The sequence below is a fragment of the Dermacentor silvarum genome, chromosome 7, assembly GCF_013339745.2.
Source record: "Dermacentor silvarum isolate Dsil-2018 chromosome 7, BIME_Dsil_1.4, whole genome shotgun sequence".
NCBI lineage: Eukaryota > Metazoa > Arthropoda > Arachnida > Ixodida > Ixodidae > Dermacentor > Dermacentor silvarum.
In genome coordinates, this window is record NC_051160.1 from 101,983,001 (window position 1) to 102,003,948 (window position 20,948).

Here is a 20,948-nt window from a genome sequence, read left to right on the forward strand (position 1 = left end):
CAAGAGCAATGGCGTAATGGGCGCCCATCATGTGATCGGTGTTTGACAAGTTGCCCTACTCTAGCCGCAACATATCTACAGCTTCGCTGACAAACCATCTTCACAGGGGTGGATTGGCGGCGATTTTTTTTCGTTTACTGTACGGCGACGGAGGAAAACCAAAAAGTTATAAATTCATCAACGTACGTTGGTCAACGCGTAAGTGCGCGCGCCTCGTAAACAATCATGTGGTTTGACAGTTTTTTTTTTTTTGTGCGTTTCGTATTGAAACGAAAACTGTGCTGTATGTTCGCTTCACGCCTCTGCCTTACAGGGATACGTGCCGATGCTCGGAAAAGAACGCAGTCGAAGACTTGTTTGAAGACCAGGGACGCCATTTATTCGTTTCCGACGCTCTCCCGTAGCCCCCCCGCAGTGGCCAATTTGGAATGGACGTCGACACAGCTGGCAAGGTGGCCCCAAATCGTGTCCTCTCGTACCACGATGCGGGCTGCCTAGCGTGCGTGGTAGGCGAACCCACAGCTCGACGATTTGTCTGTCTCGGGGCTTTGCCGACAATTTCGCGAAGCCTCGGGTCGATCTAGGTCCAGCGAAGTCGAATCTTCTGTCAGCCTGTGCAAGAGAAGTTGCGACAACTCAGTGCTCACCCGCGCAAGGCTGGCAAAGTATGTCGCAAGACTGCGTGTACAGCCGACGGCTACCGTACGTACTGCTTTCTTTAATGGGCGGGTGAAGCCGCAGGTCGCTTGTTCACCGCCCTGCAAGTATGGACACGACACGAAACGTAAGTGCACGTCGTCACAGAACCACTGTTTGCGTCGAAGGTTTAACGCGATCCGAGAAAAGTTCGCATATACTAGTACGCAGGCTGGCAATGCCAGAACGAAATGAACTGGAAACAGGTGAAAGAACACTTTTTCGAACAGATGCGTGACCAGGATGCATAGCAGGCGCCAAGTGCTCTCTTGTGTCAATTGTATTGGCATACACAGCGGCGAAATGTGGAAAAGGGCAATTTGCCTTCTAGTTGCCTTCTCATTTCATTCCGGCGTGACGGTATAGTGCACGCAGTATAGTTGCAGGGGGAAGGAATGTAAAGACGGGGTCGCCACGTACTCACTGGCCAGAGGGCGCCTTTTGGGTGGTGCAGGTGACCTTCTCGATGTTCTCCTGCTGACTTCTCGGACTTCTCGACGTTCTCCTCGGCGTTGCCCACTTCCTCGACGTTGCGCTTGAGCGTGCAGCCGACGCTGTCCAGCTTGGCAGCCTCGTTCTCGCGCCGTGGTTGACGCGCTTGGCGGACGCGGTCTCGACCAGGGTGCGCTTCTTGGTGACCTGCGAACACCAGGCGCGCCGTCATGACGCGAGCGCCCCGCCGCCGCCGACGAAGAAGACGCTGCAGCGGCGCTGCCGCCGCGGCTTGAGCCCCTGACCTGTCCCTTGGCCAGGGTCTTCTGCATGAGCAGGTTGTCGAAGGTGTTGGCCTCCTGGAAGGCCTCCTTGAGCGCCTGGTTCTCCGCAGCTTTCGCACCTCGCTGCCCTCGAGCTTGTGCTGGTAGAGCTTGTCGTTGTCGACGTTCTCCTCGTCCAGAGTCTTGCGCACGTCCACCGTCACCGAGCCGGACTCGTCGCGGTCGAACACGCGCTCGGTGGGCGGGCGGCAGCAGCTGCTCCTTGCGGCATGTCTCCGGCGTCAACTGCATGCGCACGGCGCCGGAGGAGGGGGTTTATTATGGGCAACTTCCACGTAGATGAGTGAAGGGTTTGAGAAGGGGTGGTCAGAAGGCAGACGTGCGTGTATAGACAGTGATCCATATAACCATGCTAGCTCCTAACGAGCTTGCTCATGCCATGCTCATTGTCATGCAATAAACTAAGAGCGATGGTCATCGTCAACTCGCTAGCATGGTCGACAGCGAGTTAGCGTCTGAATGGATTAAACGTGAATTGGGTTCGATCCAGGAATTCATAAACAAGGCCTGAATCGGACCAGAACGGAGGCGATAGGTCAGCGCACTGCAATGGTGTTCAACGATAAATGACTCGAAAAAAAAAAAAAAAAAAACAAGCATTAGATTCATGAAATGCAGAAGGTTGAGTGAGTAAACCGGTCCGAGACTGATGCTAGATTGTGGGAGCGATAGTGGTTGGGTCTCGCGCAGAATGTATCGCATGCTACGTGAGGGAACGCATCGGACGCGGCGCCACTTTACAGCACTTCGATTAATGCTGTTGCAAATTCATTTGGCATCTAATGCGATAGCTCATAAATAAAGCTAGTCGAAGGATCGTTGAAGGCGCGCGCATAATAAGCTCCGAATTTAATAATGATCATGCTGTTCATCCCTCCAATGTGTGACTACTTAGATAATGCACCTGTATTGCGTCAGAAATTGGGCAGGCGTGACGTGCAGAGCCAAAACACAGGCAAATGTCATTTTCATTATCTGGGTACGGGACGCCTTCGAATTTCTAAACAGGGCTAATAGTAGTAGTGTAGTAGTAGTAGTAGTAGTAGTAGTAGTAGTAGTAGTAGTAGTAGTAGTAGTAGTAGTAGTAGAAACTACTCAGAAACCGGACGGGCTCCGACCCCAGTCCCCCAGAGGGGGTGAAAAACGGACAGAGCTAATAATGAAGGTAAACACCTGTCGCGCAGAAAAGGAGGTATCACTATCGGCTAGGAAACAGCCCAGTTTCGAACTACCAAACCGTTGAAAGTCCGTGCAGCCAGGAGCTTGAAGTTAGGGTAGCTTTCGGCTATAGGCCTAGCTAGGCCTAACCCGAGAGGCCTACTAGGCCTACAGTCTATGTATAGGGCAAGGCAGGGCTAGGCCTACTAGTCTCTACAAGGGCTAGTCTCTACAAGGGCTAGGCCTAGTAGTCCGCATCACAGACTACTAGGCCTACTCCGGGCCCCCCGCTTCGCGAGCAGAAAAGCTAAAAACAGCGTCCGCCACCTGTTGAGCATAGGCTCGTAATTTGAGAGTAGCGGTTGCGGCAGCGCTGCGGGTCGACGGGCTTGCTGCCGTCGGCGCAGATGTGCTGCACGCATTCCGCGGCCAGGTCCGGGTTCTCGCCACCAGCTCGGCCTTGGACGTGGCCCGCGTGATGGTCGTGGTGGTCACGTTCACCTCGGTCGTCGAGGCACTCATGGTGGCGGTGTCCGGAACCGGTGGGTGTCGACGGGGCGTCAAAGGGGTGTCGCGACCGGCGGCGTTCCACGGACCTGTGCGGCTACAGCTGCAGGGGGACACGTCCGGCTAGCTCGATGGTCCATGGTCTTTCTGTGCTGGCAGCCACGGGCCGTTCCACGGCACGCGGTGGGCTCGAGCGCGTGGCGCGAGCACCGGGTTCCCCCGCGAGCGGCGTTCGGCTTGCGCCGTCGTTTTCGTCCTTCCGATGCGCCGAACTTTGTTCGGCCTCGAATCGTTCTTTAAGGAATGCTGGCATGACATTGTCGACTTGACACTTTTTTTTTTCTTGCGTTAAGTGAAGGTACAAACGCGCAAAACTTTAGGTGACGAAATAGCGGATCCCACGCAAATGTGAAAATCAGTTATAAACGAGGCATTCTTTGATGTGTGGTTATGCTGAAGGTGCTCCACTAGATGATGCGAGTTGCTCGTTAGAAAAGTATCATCTATCTTTAGAGTGTTTTGTGTTATATAAGCCAACTATAATAGTGTTGACAACTTCAGTGTTTGCCAAGTAAGCCTGCACAAGTTTATGTTGATGATGATGATACTATTAACTATGGCACGTACTCGCTGTGTATGATATATAGGCACGAAGCGGCTGTTATTAAAGTAACAAAATAAACAAAAATAACGCATAAACAAGGTCCTTCTGTAACGCACATCTTCTCCTGTTGTCGTCGCGTGTCGCGTGACCGATGTTCTCGTCGTCGTTCGATCTTTGCCGTTCCCTTTCGTCATCCGAGTTCTGTTTGGTTTGGTGCCTACATATGGCACGAGACTAGCGAATGCTCCCTCCTAGGTCTATTCTTCATCTATCTGATCAACGCTGAGCAGACGCTCGCACAAAACTTCCGCCTTTCGGGCCCGTTGTTTCGGCATATACATGCAATGACGTCACCGGGGGGGGGGGGGGGTGGGGCGCTCGCCCCGGGGTGCAGCCCGCTGAGTGGCGGCTTTCGCTGCGGTCGCCTGTGTTTCACCGCGGCTCGTACTACCGAATGCGGTAAGCGTCTGCGCCCGAGGCAGCCGAATGGGCCGATGATGAGAGTGGACAGACTGAATTCATTGGGCTGAACGGGCTTGAGCATTTATGAAAAGTAACCATTTCTGGTTAGAAGGTGTGGTAATTATAGTTTACTACAAGCATCGTTTGTATGGTGCAGGTGCGTTGCTTATTTTTATTCTAAATGTACGATATTTTAGCTGCGAACTGTGCGGTCAGCGTTTGCATTGTCTAGCGGCACAATTTCTAAAGCGCTCGCGAAATGTGACACGTCAGGCTGCCACCATATTGTCATTTTTATTTTTTTAATGGAAATAACTGCCGAATTACCGGCAAAATGGGAACTTTACCCTTTTATAAAATTATTTCGCATTTGCTATACAAAATGTGCGTTATAGGAAATAGGAGGGAAGAGAGAAAAAAAAAAAGAAGAGGGGAGGGTGACACGCCGAGCAGCTGCACTAGGTGTCGCGAAGCAAGGTGACGCCACTGTACAAGATACACGTGAACACGTGTTATCGCAAAACGCGGTCATTACCGCGTATTTTTCGGACACAAGTGTAGATCATCTGCACTATCCGCGAGGGAACTTGCAATGCCTCCCCCTATACCGTGCCTCCTCCCCGTTACACACAAAATAACACAATTCGTAACACGCACACAATGCAAACGCACCCGCGGGGCACCCGTACTTTACCGCCAATTTCTACCGTCCGCCCCGGAATCGGCGCTACGTATAGACTAATGCATCCACTCAATCGCAGTGTGATGATGATGATCGACGATACGAGCATATAGGTATAAGTGCCTTCCACATCTCTTGGACACGACTGCGGATCAGTCGTCGTCGTGTATCGCGAGAAACGCGCGCGCATTACTGCGCTATAAGAGTCGTGACGTTCGCGGCACTTGTGTATTATATAGAGCGTGTACACGCATTATACGGAGCGTGAAAAAAAGGAACCCAATCCGTTCACATCACGTCGTTGTACGTGCGCGCACGTGGTCGTTTGGCGAGCATTTACCTGGCGTACTTGGCTGCAGCGAACGTTCCGTGGGGAAGGTGGTGTGTGAGGCATTATATAAACGTGGCAGCAAGATCGACGCAGGCGCTACTGGTTGGTGTAACTGCGTCCCCGCCCCTAAAGACGCGACGAGAGTGCGCAGTCGCACAGGGATTAACGCCGGTTTGCGAGACGGAGAGTTTCTTCATTCGGGCCAACAAGGTATAGGTGGATAGCAAAATCTCGATTGTCGCTAGGGATTCTGGGGTATACGGCGTATTCTTCTACAACTTCCGGTTCGAGAGCACGACGCCGTCTATGCCGCCGTCACTTCATGCCCATGCTTCACGCGCTTTGTCTTTTATATACTGCGGAACTTTGGTGAAAAACCACGATATAACCACCGCTGGGCAGTTCCAAAACGTAGGTGTGAGCTATCGCTCCTTCGTACTTATGTTGGCGCCATTTTTAGGTGGCAGGCATTTCATGCCCTAACGTGTTTCTGTCGCGTCAAAACGTTTACCTAGCGGAAACGTTTTTCGAGCGCAAATAAACGTTCGTTAGCTTAAGAAGTAGGTTTTAATAAGTGGTAGAAGTCAACCTAATAAGTGGCTGTTAGTAACGCTTCCCATAACGAACGGTGCAGTCCGCTGTTTTGTCTGCAGCTGTGCCCAGCGCGCGCCATGTCGTCGGCTGCTGTGCCTTCGCAGTCTCCCGTTTTTTCTCAAGAGACGCATGTCGTGTATAACTGCAGAGAGAAAGCACTGATTTAAGTATCTGAAAAGTGCACGAATTATTTTGAGGTTACCTCCCCTCCCTCTTTCGTGCAGCCTCAGTTGCCTTTTCGTTGTACCGGAATGAAGACGGCACATAATGGGCTGAGGATCCTTGCTGGGTGCACCTGTGTGTACTTCACTGATTATTAAAAAGGGGGTATTTGTACTATAACGTTAGTAGACGAAGTTATTCGCCAAAACACTTGCCTGCGACGAAATGATCTTCACATATTCTGGCTCCTACGTTCGGTACCCGCAGCTCGCCGTTCATAGTCGCTTGTTTGGCGGCAACTGTCCATTTACGTTTGTGCGCTTCATTCCATGGAAAACGAAACATTTTTTTTCCTTTCACGGAAGTGTTCGTGCACCCTAATGCCGAGCAGCCAACCGTAACCACGTTGCTGAAGCGTGTTTTCTTCGCGAACAGCGGGAAATCGCACGGTAGAAACTTCTGACAAGGCTGAACGAAGCAACAGAAGCGTTAACCCTCGAACCGGAAGTCGCTAGCTGACGACACATCGTCATTTTGCTATCCACCTATTCCAGCGAAGTCAACCCTCCTCTCCCTTGCTGGCTCTGCTGGGTACGCAAAAAAAAGAAAGAGAAAATGTCGGCCTTTCTACTTCGTTAAGATGGTTAACCAGCTAAGCTGAAACGTGCGGCCCCGGTGTTTATTATCACTGGGTTAATCCCGAGGGCTCATTAAAGTATTTCTCAATTATGAGGTTACGCACAAGTTCGGCTGCGATGGAGAGAACGACGTCACTGCACGGTATGCCGGCAGTCCGCCATTGCCGCTTGCGATTCTTCGAAATTAAATTGCTTCAAAATTAAATCTGTCCGTCACGTATGACAACGAATGGCTCGTACCCCCTTAAGCAATGGCTCATACCCCCCGTAAACGCGGCCTCCCCATTACGACTACAGAAGAGAAGTGAAATTCTACGCTGGAATGATTAGCGGCAATGCAGCCAGCTGTACAAGAAGACGTCGACGATGACGAACGCGGGAACAGTCGCACGAGCGCGTGCCGAGCACGAGCGCAATCCGAGGGGCGCCAACGCGCCAGCTGCGGAAGACGACGACGACCACGCTCGAGCCAATACTGATGATGATAGTTTTCTGTACACAGGCGATTTCGCCTAGCCATATATACGATTTCGCGTAGACATATAAGGCTTCGCTTAAAAACAAAAACAAGAAAAAAAAACAGCGCAGCGTTGATTTGAGTTTACCGTGGACCTAAAGAAGATGGCCAGCCGGAAGTGGTACCTCTCGACCACACCGCGTTTTTTTTCTTCTTTATTGCCTGTAAAGCACGATAGTTTTTAACAAAACAAGCGCTAGCTCGCACTATACCTGGATGCAATAGGTGGTATTTACATCGAAATTGCTTGATGTTTGCCAAGTCATCCAGCAACTCCACGAAGTCGGGTGGTTCAGCCTGTTTCTTGGACACTTCTCTCGTCCGACACAAACACGAGGAGTGAAACGGCTGGAGTGCGTTAGCGCCTCTAGCTAGCTGCCCCGATAGGCCGACGCCATGCTCTTAAGGGCTTCAGATTATCTGTAAATCAGCACCAAGGTGGCACAATTTAAGAGAATCAAACGGTAAGATGTTAAAGGCCGGACGGAGGGAAGAGGACAATGTAGTCGTGGCTTTCCACTTTACGACTGCGGCACGCCAATTGCGCAATAAATACTTTCTTCTTATCGGTAGTAGATTTCCTGGCCTATGTATACTGCGAATGTTTATTAATCCAACTGGCAGATACTGCGTGAAACGGCCCAATATTTACTGCCGCTTAATATTGCGCCGGCCCTGATGCTATATACACCAAGAAGAACACGCGCATTAAGGACTATGATTGGTTGACGCACTATATACAAATCGCTGCCGATTGGCAACTGATCTATAAAACGATACCGAGCTGAAACAGCTTAAATGAAGCCAGTGGTAAAAACCGAAGGGCAGGGTAGGAAGTAAATGAAAAAGCTATATCTTGCCACTTCCCCACCGTGGACGCCATGTACATAAAGTAGCACATTGACATTCGTAGCCTATACTGTGACCGTATGACGGATTCGACCAACGACATTGCGTAAACCGCTGCATGGGAAATAGACACTGGTGGCTTTTTACTTTCTTGAAATGTTTAAGTGCCCGAGTACCCTTAAATTCTACAAGGTGTATGTTCCGCACAAAGCACTCTTTTAGCACTTCGAAAATAATGAAGGCGTGCACTAAGGGTGTTCGGCTAACAAATGCACCTATAGTTTCGAAATACGGAGAAATTAAGGTTGCAGAAAATGTGTTTCGACATCCAATCCACCCTCGAGGGCGTAATTTTCCTGAGTGGGCAGTGTGTAGTTTCGCGGACGTTAATAATGAACACCATGATTTAATTTAATGTTGAATTATCCAGTTATTCTTTTTTGGGGGGCCCTCTGCTTTGACTATTGCGGCTTTCTCCATCAACCAAGATTTTTAATGTGTTAATTTCCTCAATTTATAATGAGGTCCAGATTATAATTGGGACAATAGAGCATGAAGCAAGGTGGCCCCGTGTTTGCTTTCGTGCTTTCTCAAACCGTTAGTGTGCACGGGTCTCGTTATAAATGGCGCACTGGCTGGATGTTTCTCCAAGGTCCACCAGAAATGAAAAAAAAAAAAAAAACGATAGAGAGAGAGAGAATGCGATCGTTCTGTATTTACAGCTCCCTGCAGTTCCAGTTCCACAGTGTCGCCGACCCTGTTGTTGTTCGGGGCCATTAAACTCGTGGCCCATATTGTGGCCAGAACCTGGTGAACGCATACCACTGGAAACTGCATAAAAAGTCGCCCAGTGTTTATAATAATAATAAGAATAATAAAAGGTATGCCAGAAATGGCCAATGGAAAAATGCGCACGCCGCTTCTTGTCTTTTTTTTTTTTTTTTTTCGTGTTACGCGCGCGTTCAATAAACGCAGCCGACTAATCGATTCTGGGCTGGCCGTTTAATCGGGTTACACGTCTTAATCGTTACAAGTTTAACCCGAGCACAAGCGCAGCGTCGTTTTCTAGATTGCGTCAATTAATTTAGATGCCGTACAGCGGGGAGCAACGAAGGACGGCTCAGCCTTAAAGCTCGGCAACCCGCTGAGCGTACATAGTAGCCCACACCCCTACGTGGGACTTCGCGGAGCCTTTCACGGCAGATGGGAGGAACGCTCTCGTTCCCCTTACTGCTAGCCATAACTGCTGGAGTATGCGCGTATACGAAGCACGGAATGCCTCCTCGCGTTTGCAGTGTATGCGCGCTCTGTGGGCCAGTGTTCCTTATCGGACCGAAAGGGCGACATGCTCGAATTGCTGTGTGCGCGTGCGTGCATGGCTGCGTGTGTGTGTGTGTGTGTGTGGGGGGGGGGGGGGGGGGGTTCCCATAGTGTGTCAGCAGTTTCAACAAGTAGGCCAGGATGAAGCGGCAATCTCGTTTCCATTTGCATGATTCTCGCTCGTTTTGCTACTACAGTCGAACCCGGATATAACGAATTATCGTCTATAACGAAAAGCTGTAAAATCCCCTTGAAAATTTTTGTACAAAATTTTTATTTTCTATGTCGAATTATGATATATCGAACTATTTCGCAACCCCGTTCCAGTTCGATATATCCGGGTTTGACTGTATTGCTATCTTTCCACACCAAACACACAACGCACACATAACTTCAAATAGAGAAAGAGATGCTCTTTCAGTTCTAAAAGTTGTTGCGTGGCGCAAATTGATAGCTTTGTCTTTTCTTTCTTTTTCTCTTTCTTTCTTTCTTTCTTTCTTTCTTTCTTTCTTTCTTTCTTTCTTTCTTTCTTTCTTTCTTTCTTTCTTTCTTTCTTTCTTTCTTTCTTTCTTTCTTGTTGCGGCATGTGGCGCCTTCGTTGCTTTTTCTAACGTCAGTATAGTCGGAGAATGCTGCGCGAATTTTCGCTCGTTCAGTTCGTTGATTGGCCAACGCACAGCTCGCATACGCAAACAGCTGCGCGGCCAATTCTGACGTCAGTCCTGTGCTGTAACCTTTTATAAGTCAACTCGGTCTCCACATGGAGACGCAACTTGCTTTTGAATGTTCCGACAACTGACGACGAGACAAATATATTGAATATAGCCCTGCGTGTAAACGTATCCCTCCACTAACCAAAAATAATGACACATATCACTTTAGTATGCATAATAATGCAGAAAAATAGCATTTAAGAGGAACACGTTTAGTCTGGTCATACAAGACGTCTGACGCTGTATCACAGCTGTTAATTGGTGTTTTTTTTTTTTTGCATTGATCAGCAGGGCCTGAACTCAGTTAACAACGCATCTACTTAATTGCGACGATTGTTTCAATTCTTTTCGTGATAAAACGCATCAGTTTATAAGAGGTCAACGAGGCTCGTTGCTGGGATAGTTGATTCATGGTATCAAGCAAAAATTGCAAGAGCGATAAAGCTAGCGTTCTGGTCCGTCTCGTTTTTCGCGCTGTTTTAGTTTTACTACAAGAGGCCAGTATGCGTGATAAATTATTCTTCGTAATTATTCCGACTCCCCTAATATATTCAGGCTACCGGTGAAATATTTTTTGCCTGCGATGTTTTCGCCGCATCTACAGCGAATTATATAATTTTCTACGTATTGAGAACACTCCGTCATAATTCGCGCCTGAAAAAAAAAAAAAAAACAACTGAGAATGAAAAAAAAAAGAAATAGAAGAAGAAACGTCCGCCTCTGCTCGAGGAAGCGTAAACCGTTCCTTTTGCAGCGTGTGGTCTCGTTTGCCTTCTTTCTTCGTGTTTCCAAATACGGTTTCCTCACACAATAGGTTCCAGAACGATTCGGAGGGGTTTCCCGTTTCCCAGACGCGAGGTTCCGCGCGGCGCGCGTGCCCTTGTCGTTATCACCCGGGGTTGAAGGATGACGTCAAGGGAAGTTCGTAGCTTTCTCCAGATCCGCCTCTGTGTGCGGGGTGATATATATCTATATATACACCTCCAAATAGTGCGTCGACTCTTTGTTGGGAACATAATAAAATGCATCGATCGAAGCTGAGAGACGGAGTCTTTTTTTCAAATCTTAGATAGGGGAAGTGTGGTGTTAGGTGTGTGTCGATCGAAATATCTGGATTCCGGAGGGTTTTATTTATCTTCTCCAGCATTCAGGGTTGATCGGCTTCCGTATACGCGCTGTTTATAAATGTGCACGCAAAATTGACAACGCGTATATTTGTTTGGGTGAAAACCGGCGCGGCGCCGCGTTTGATGGTCGCGTATTTGAACACACGCCGTGGTATAGCTGCAATACGTATACGGGAAGGAAGGAAGATGCCGGCCGGATATATCCGGGCCGCCAGAAGGGTAGCTCGCTGACAGAGAGGAAGTTTAATGACAACTAGAGAATGGAAGTCTCTCTCCGGATACCTCAGGCAGGTGCGGCCCTTACACCAGCCGTAACTTGAGCTTGGGGTCAACCATACGAAGACATTGTCGCGGTGTCCGAAGTGCTCTGCTCCTGCATCTGATTCCCACCATCTACTTTGGACCTGTCCTTGGACAAATAAAATTCGGGAAAATGTCCTTAAAGGTGTGAAATTGAAGAGTAATCAAGCAGAAGACTATATGAAAGATGGATTGGTGGACAACGCATTTAATAGGTCACTGTAGCAGTATCTTTATGAACCGGGCTTGCGTGCTTATATTTAAATCCATTATGACGTTATGCCGCGTGGCAACCCAAGCGGAAAAAAAATATCTAGAGAGGTTGTTCTATACATAGCGACGTGCTTTGCGCGTTACTCCTTGTGCAAGCTTCGATGAAAAAGTCGAAGGATAGTCTCAGAAGAGAACGGGAACTAAAAAAGAAAAAAAGAAAAAGCAGATTCAACGCAATGTCTACATGACGCCATGCTTGTCTGAGTTAGCGAGGTAGCGGCAGCATAGCGAATGACGCGACGCACAGCCTCGTCGCCTGTGGCTGTTAGCTGTCTGCGTCACGGGGTGTGTATGTCAGGGAAGGATGTTGAGGAGAGGTGTGCATGCACATAAATGTGGCGACACATGTCTAAATACATTTAGGGATCCATATACCCGTTGTTAATTGTCGGAGTCATGAGGGAGGTAGTGGCCGAATACTGCACCAGGGAGGCCAATTCCTGTTCTGGTGAGGGAGTGACTTTGATGAAGCTTAGTGGGCCTGCCTAGTTTGGTTGCACCTGAACTACTATAGCCCCACTAGCTCTCGGCAATATGCACTTTTTTCTTTGCCGGTGTCAGGCACCACTCCATGCCTGAAAATGTAGTGGAATGGAGCAGGATTCGAACTTACGACCTTCAGATTTGAAGTCGGGTGTTCTACCTCTACTCCACGCCACCACTTCATCAACATCAGTACAATCAACCTCTCTATATGGCTTTCATAGATTATGAAAAGGCATTCGATTCAGTAGAGATATCAGCAGTCATAGAGGCATTGCGTAATCAAGGAGTGGAGGAGGCATACGTGAATATCTTGGCAAATATCTACAATGATTCCACAGCTACCTTGGTTCTCCACAAGAAAAGCAGAAAGATACCTATCAAGAAAGGGGTCAGGCAAGGAGACACAATTTCTCCAATCCTATTCACTGCATGCTTAGAAGAAGTATTCAAGCTCTTAGACTGGGAAGGATTAGGAGTGAGGATCGATGGCGAATATCTCAGCAATCTTCGGTTTGCAGATGACATTGTCCTATTGAGCAACAATGGAGAGGAATTACAACAAATGATTGAGGACCTTCATCGAGAAAGTGCAAGAATTGGGTTGAAGATGAATATGCAGAAGACAAAAATAATGTTCAATAGCCTGGCAAGGGAACAAGAATTCAGGATCGCCAGTCAGCCTCTAGAATCTGTAAGGAATATGTTTATCTAGGTCAATTACTCACAGGGGACCCTGATCATGAGAAAGAAATTTACAGAAGAATAAAATTAGGTTGGAGTGCATACGGCAGGCATTGCCAAATCCTGACTGGGAGCTTACCACTGTCGTTGAAAAGAAAAGTGTACAATCATTGCATTCTACCGGTGCTAACATACGGGGCAGAAACTTGGAGGTTAACAAAGAAGCTCGAGAACAAGTTAAGGACCGCACAAAGAGCAATGGAACGAAAAATCTTAGGAGTAACGTTAAGAGACAGGAAGAGAGCGGTGTGGATCAGAGAACAAACGGGGGTAGACGATATTCTAGTTGACATTAAGCGGAAGAAATGGAGCTGGGCAGGCCATGTAATGCGTAGGATGGATAACCGGTGGACCATTAGGGTTACAGAATGGATACCAAGAGAAGGGAAGCGCAGTCGAGGACGGCAGAAAGTCAGGTGGGATGATGAGGTTAGAAAATTCGCAGGCGCAAGTTGGAATATGCTAGCGCAAGACAGGGGTAATTGGAGATCGCAGGGAGAGGCCTTCGTCCTGCAGTGGACATAAATATAGGCTGATGATGATACCCGTTGTGTTACGGTGGCAAGTCCACACTGGCTGATAGGCCAAGGATGGGTACATACCCAGTGCAGAAGTGTATCGTCTGTTCTGGCATGTACCCAGTGGCAAGTACCGAGTGACCCAAGTTGTCTACAGTAGGCCGGGCGCAGTAGCAAGCTGCAAGTTGTCTAATCGGGGCGTGAACCTGCAGTACACCAAGTTGTCTATATATATCCACAAATATATCCCGCGAGGAAACGTTGACGAATGCCAAACCCAGCGGGGTAGACGCCGAAAAAGCTTCGCATTAAAAGCTCGAAGCTCGGTGACAGTGTCTTATCAACAGCACACGACTTGTTTCTCTGGTTTTGTCGAGCTCAAAGATTCGGTGCTGTGGTATTGATGGCGTCGCCTGCGATGCATAGACTGTAGGTGACATAATGGGACAAGTGACCGGTGGCCGTTAGACCTGTTTGGATGTTGTATAGCATTCACGCTCATTGAAGTTATTGTTATATCGCGCGAATTGTGTCGGATTATGCAGTTCAGTATAGGTGCTAGTAATAAAAGCTTACCTTAATTAAACACTAGGTCAGAAAAAAACATTAGAAGCTACCACCTTAAGGCGCCGCTTTACCGGCGCAAATATTCGCTACAGGATGAGGCAGGTGCTTGCTGCAGCAATAATCTGGAGACGACTGAGCTTATCGTAATGGAAATACGTCATCAAGAAGCATGGAGAACAAGCTCCTTCCCGAAGAGCTGGAGTTCAAAGAGGATGGAAGTATTAACTGGCCAGCAGTCGAGATAAGCAATACGTCTCGAATATTGGTAGACACAGAAATACTCAGTTTCTCCCGCAAGGCGAAGCGTTGATAACGATGCCAAAGTATTAGACAACTACACGAAGGGATGATCGCAGTTTTATCGGCTTTGTAAATTGCAGTGAACATTCCATTACTAATTAAATCAACACGCGTGGGGTCACGTTCCCGCTCTGGCAAACATGAACATTTATCTCGCTCGGTGACCACGAACATTCGCTGTCGCAACGCTGGCGTGATGGAGAGCGTCGGAAGCGGGGAGCAAATGCTTTGTGCTGCATCCTGCTTCACCGCGTCTCGGAAACGAGATTACGCAACCTCCAACACTAGGTGCGCGAGAACACAGCGCGCATCAAGCCACCAGCCATCTAGGCTCGCCCTTAGAGTTTGCACCCGCCGCAGATTACTTCCAAGATACGGCATGTGGGCCGCGTGTGCGCTCAGCCGCGCGGGCAGCCACGCGCAGCCCCGGCCGGGTTAAAGGAGGAGACGCGTGTTCACCTGCCCTGGATGACTGATGTGGATAATACACGTGCAAATGTGCTCCACAAATGTAGAGAGAGCGCATGGCGTTAATACGAAGGTTGTTCAATAAAGGCTGAGACTGATGCTCTGAAATCTTGATTTCCGAAAGTTATTCATGAACGCATTTATCCCTTTCTATATGCTCCCTACTAAGGGAAGTGCACGCGTCCAACCGTTTCTACCAAGCCTAGATGACATGCCTCAAGCCATGTTTTCGGGCCTACTTCAAAATCGCCTAAGGGGGAGAAAAAAGGTAAAGGAAAGACAGGGAGGTTAACCAGACATTAGCTCCGGTTGGCTACCCTATACCGGGGGAGGGGTAAATGGATTCGACAGGAGAGAGAGAGAAAAAATAAGTACAAAAAAGGGAAAAAAGGAAAGAAAAAATATCACACACACACACAAAACAGAACTGTTTCTGTGGGCATTGTCACGCAGTCTGCGAAGGCGTTCTAGTGTTGAATAGTGTCAACGTCTCATCCTACGTCACACAGTGTAGAGTCACAATTTGTCACTGAGTTCGGTGTCTTTTAAATAACGCAGCAGTGCCTTCAAGGTGGCTCGCGCTGTTGTTCGTGTAGGCCAGTTTACAAGGATGTGGATTTGCGTGATTAAGCGTTTGTCTAGTGGACCTATCGTGGCTGAGAGAGCTGCTCTCTGCGGGTTAAAACGAGGGCACTCACAAAGAAGGTGTGCGATTGCTTCGTTGCACCGGAAGAGCGTTCGAATCACAGTCGGTCAGATAGGCCGGTGGTTCGCAAGAAGCGCAGAAGCGCCTGCACGGCCTTCTTCTGTGACGTTGGGTCCAGTCTGTGGTGGAGAATTTTTTCTTCCGACAGAGGCCGGTCGTCCAATTGGTTGAACGCGTTGGTAAGAGAATGTCGTTGCGCAATGTACTGCGGGCAGTCGCACAAAATATGTACAATTGATTCTTCATTGCCGCAGTGGTCACAGGCTGCGCTGTCGGCCATTCCTATGCGGAACGCATAGGCGTTGGTAAACGCAACGCGCAACCATAATCTGCACAAAAGTGTTGCGTCTCCTCGGCGAAGCCTTGATGGTACTTGAAGGCTTAGGGTTGGGTCCAGAGAGTATAGGCGAGCATGCATGAAGTGCGATTCATTCCATTGTGACCTTGTGCGTTGGCGAGCGAGCACGCGCAGCTTCCGTGCAGCGTCAGTCCTAGAAAGTGGAATGGGTCGTTTGTGATCTTCTTTATGAGCTGTGCGGGCAGCTTGATCGGCACGTTCATTGCCGATAATTCCACAGTGACTTGGAAGCCACTGAAAAGTTATTTCTTGCCCTATCTCAGTCAGATTGTGTATTGCCTCGGCAATCTCAAAGACCAGCTGCTCGTGTGGACCGCGGCGTAAAGGTGATAGTAGAGACTGCAGAGCCGCCTTTGAGTCGGAGAAAATTGTCCATTTGTGTGTCACTTGATCACTAATGAATTGCAGCGCGGCACAAAGTGCTGCAAGCTCTGCTGCCGTCGATGTTGTGACGTGAGACGTCTTGAATTTAATAGTTGTGCCCATCGTTGGTATCACCACTGCCGCGGTAGAGCTGTTCGGCAGGACGGAGCCGTCGGTGTATATATGGGCAGAGTCTTGGTACTTCTCGTACAACAGGAGTAAGGCGAGCTGTTTAAGGGCTGGTGATGACAGCTCTGCTTTTTGGTGGATGCCAGGTATTGTCAGGTTGATATTTGGCTGTGTAAGGCACCACGGAGGAATCGAAGGTCTTGCGGCAGGAGTGAAGCAAGTTGGTAATGATTCACCATGCGTGGCTATTGTTTGGCAGAAAGAGGTACGTTGTCTGTCCGCTGGCAGAGATGCCAGGTGGTGGTGGGGAGTCCGGGCAAGATGTCGTATATGTGTCCTTAATGCTTCAACCTCAATGTGAGTCTTGGCGAGGTGGTCTCCAGCAATTGCTATAGTCGCCACTGTGGATGCACTCCGAGGCAGGCCTAGGCAAATGCGGAGCGCTTGTGCTTGAACACTTTGTATGGTGCGCAGACTCGTTTTGTTGACGTTAGTTAAGGCTGGCAAGCTGTACCGCAGGTAGCCAAGAAACCTCAAAATCGCCTAAAATGTCTTTACACCCTGTTCCATGTCAAGGCAATGCCCCTTTTTACCGTGAGGTGCATAAATAAGTCGGATAGTGCCGCATCTGGACTGCGCATTGTTGCGATGCTTCGGACAGTGGTAAAAAAAAATCACTTTGCTTTGACACTGGAGGCGATCTTGAAGTAGGGGTCAAAAGATAGCTTGACTCGTGTTATCTAGGCTTGGTAGAAACAGTGACGTGCGCATTTCACTCACTGGAGAGCAAAAAATAAAGGGATAGAACTGCCGAATAAGAATTTTCAGAAATAAAGATTTCAGAGCACCAGTATCAGTCTTTATTGAACATCCCGTATATAGTGATAGATTGACGAAGCAAGCGGACGGTCGACAGAGAGCTCGAGAGGCCGGCCTGATCGGCGCATTCTGACAAATCGATAAAGAAATCCAAGGAAAATGGAAATAATGATGGCGATGATGACATTTGTGATGGAGGAGTTTGTATCTGCGCTTGAAGGATGGAAGCACTTTCCTATAGAGTCGCGCATCGCGTTTGGCTCGTTCACTTATAAAAGAACGAAAAGAAACTTTTTTTTTTTAACGCTCTCTCTATATCGGCTGACAACCACGACACTATGGTTACTGGCCCAAAATGATTGAGAAAATCGCCGGTTGTCTATACGCTCCAAACACTTATTGATCGTTGCTCTAGAGGTGGGTGTAGGGGGGGGGGGGGGGGGGGGGCACACGAAGGACAACTCAATCGTTACCGACGCGGTGCACAGCTGACAGTTTCCCTGCAGGACACGTGGCACCGCCGTCTTGCTTTGTATAGGCATGAAGGTTATAACCAGAGGGGAAAACCCGATTTGCTACCCTACGGTGGGGAGAGAGGGGAGGGGGAGGCAAAGTGACACGAAAGTAGAGATAGACAAAGAAAGGGAGCACAGATAAAGTCACACGTCGGTCACTGTCACCGCATACTATCGCGCTGCAGCACAGTATAGCACTTGTAGCACTGTAAGCATAAGTTGAGGCTACAGCCTCTTGTCCAAGTCTGTTGCCCTTAAGAACTGTGACAAAGACCTCGTCGCCCTCCGCTGCGATGGCTTGTGATGTCGTACTTTGTACCCGCCGTGGTTGCTCAGTGGCTCTGGTGTTGGGCTGCTGAGCACGAGGTCGCGGGATCGAATCCCGGCCACGGCGGCCGCATTTCGATGGGGGCGAAATGCGAAAGCACCCGTGTACTTAGATTTAGGTGCACGTTAAAGAACCCCATGCAGGTAGTCCAAATTTCCGGAGTCCCCCACTACGGCGTGCCTCATAATCAGAACTGGTTTTGGCACGTAAAACCCCATAATTTAATTTTTTTTGTCGTACTTTGTAGGTTCCTAATAATGTCCGTAAAAGTGTGTATGTTGTTTTTCCAGAGAGAGAATCAGAATCAGAAGGAGCTTTCTTCACACAGTATATGGAGAAATCAACAGGCTAGTGGACGGTCTGATCAAAAAGTATGGAAGCAAAGAAAATGATATCGCTTAGTTCGATCGGGGTGTAATCAGAAAAATGACAAGATAAAATTTGTTTGAATTTGAACATATTTAAGGTTTATCGGTGAAAAGCGCGTTTTGACTTACTTGCAAACAGTTCGCCAAATTCTAAACAAAAAGTCAACTGAAAGAACGCGTCAACACTTATCGTGGATAAAATCGAAGACACGCAGCAACTTTGACAAAATTTGGCTTTATTCGGTGTAAATACTTTTAAGGTTATCGTAAAATTACTTGCCCCTTTTCTCTCTCTCTCTCTCTCTTTGTATTTAGTTCCACAATTCGGAGCAGTAAGCTTCTCCACTGGGATCAGTTGGCATTCGCTCCAAGCTCAGCGGCGCTTACCGCGGTTCGAAGGCACTCGAAAGGAAGAATATAATAAACAGTGGTTGAACTCCCGGACCTTGCTGAGCTGGGCGTTTTCTCCCAGCTCTTGCGAGTGTATGCACCCGCTCACTCAGCAACACGTGACTCAGGCGTGCGCGATGAATTACAACGTTCTGCGAGCTCTCGGGGTGACCTCTCGGGGTCCCGTCTCCACATTTTCTTCTCTGCGCACTTCGTTCCTGGCAGCAGCAGAGCAGCACTGGCAGCAGCAATGCACGGTCGCGTTGGAAAGCAGTAAAATCTTTTTTATTATTATTTTTTATGATACGGGATAATAATCTGCCCCGCATCCAATAATCCCACATATGTGTCCCATATAAAAACCTGTATGTTTGCATATAGTATCATATGGGGCGTCTCCCATATGATTATATGGTCGTGTGGGGATCCCATATAAAAACTCGTGCGTTCCCATATATCATACAGGGTGCTTTTTTTTATATAAGGAAAAATGACCGCGAGACACCTGTCATCTTCGCATACGAGGTCTACGCGGCGAGACGGAAATACTTTTGCGCTGCTTAAGTTACTCTGAAAAGGCTAAGTAATAAAAAATTGTTAATTATATTTTTTTGTTACCTTGAGGGCAGTTGTTTACGTGGAAAACTTGTAGCGCGTCACAATTTATGGCATACCCATTTTTTAGAAATCCAAAAAGTTCACGCAGAAACTCCAGTGTAGCTGTCTAAGTATGCGTAAGCATTGCGCCACTTGCTCATCTCCACGCAGCCCGGTGTCATTATCAATCTTATCAAACTTGATCCGACCAATATAAACACTTATCAACCCTTATCGGTCGTCATCAACCTTATCGGACCACATCCGACCCATAGCAACCCTTATTGGTTGTTATCAACCTTATCGCCATCGATCCGATCCTTATCAAGCCTGATCTGTCCTTATCAACCTTATAGGACAAGATCCGACCCTTATCAACTCGTATCGGTCCTTATCAATCTTATCATAATTGCTCCGACCATTATGAGCCCTTATCGCTCTTTAGCACCTTATCCATCCGCGTCGAACCGCTATCAACCGTGATGAGACCCATATAAACCCTCATCACTATCATCCTTAAATCAACTCATTGACTGCTAACTGTCAGTGTTGCGCGACGCGAAGCGCACGAGCCCTCAGAGATCGGTAGCATTTCGGTCGGTGAAAGAACGCCCCAACGGAAGGCGCATCACGCGACCACCGAAACGCATCGGGGGGATGTGGCGTGTTTGGCTTTACGTATTCGCAATATCGGAATTTCCCTAATGTCTACAATGCTCCAGATCGGCTCTGCATGTGGTCCTGGATATGGCCTTATATTCCACCAACACCAACTCTTTCAAAAAAAAAAAAAAAAAAAAAAGAAAAAAAAACTTCGTAGAAACTGTTCTCCTTTGACATTTGTTTTGTACCGCCGGTACAACAGATATGGTTTACATGTATGCACCTCCTGCGAGCGTGGGTGTTTAGCTCAGTTGGTAAGACACTCGGCTTCTGAGCGTGGAGTCGTAGGTTCGAAGTTTTTCCTTTCGAATTTATTCTGTTTTATACATTAATTTCTCTATAGCGATTCGTCTTAGGTGACGGACAGGTTTCCTCGTTGGGTAGGCATAGAAAGGCTTACGCATTTAAAATCGCACGTAATTTGAGATATTCATCATCGAAATTTAGGGCCAAACCCAAGCAATATCGACTCTGAGCGCGTCCCGCTGCGCGTCAGACGGCAACGCCTCTTAAGTGTGAATGGTGGTGTGCCGCGGGCAAATCCTTATCCAGGCAAAGCGTGTAGGTGCCGCGACTGGCCGAGACGTTCAGTTTCAAACTTTCTCGCGCTCGTCGTCACGGGGCGTTTCGGTCTGATATGATAGCGGGGCCGCCTTTACTACAGTGCCTAGAATATGCTGTAATTATATTCTAGGCACTGTACCTTTACTGCGCTCCCGTGGAGCTCGGTTTCGATATCGGCTGGGTTTACCGTTGAAATTCGATGGTAAATATCTCGAATTAAGTGCGATTTTCAAGATATTAAGAAATAAGGGGGCACAAAAATGTGTCTGGCTTCAAGTTCGCCATTTAAACAACTGCCCCGATGGCATTAATAATTTTTCGTTAATTAGTCCTTTCAGAGTGACTTAAGCAGTGGCAAA

General features: G+C 48.2%; 1 protein-coding gene across 1 annotated transcript in view; it reads right to left on the reverse strand.

Moving 5' to 3' along the window:
• LOC119458327 (uncharacterized) overlaps positions 1 to 3,275 on the reverse strand; it is a 19,188-nt gene extending 15,913 nt beyond the window's left edge. Inside the window, exon 1 of the mRNA XM_049671092.1 lies at positions 3,227 to 3,275. The gene's annotated coding sequence lies outside the window, so the exon portion shown is untranslated. The remainder of the gene's footprint in view (positions 1 to 3,226) is intronic.
• Between the last annotated feature and the right edge of the window lie 17,673 nt (positions 3,276 to 20,948).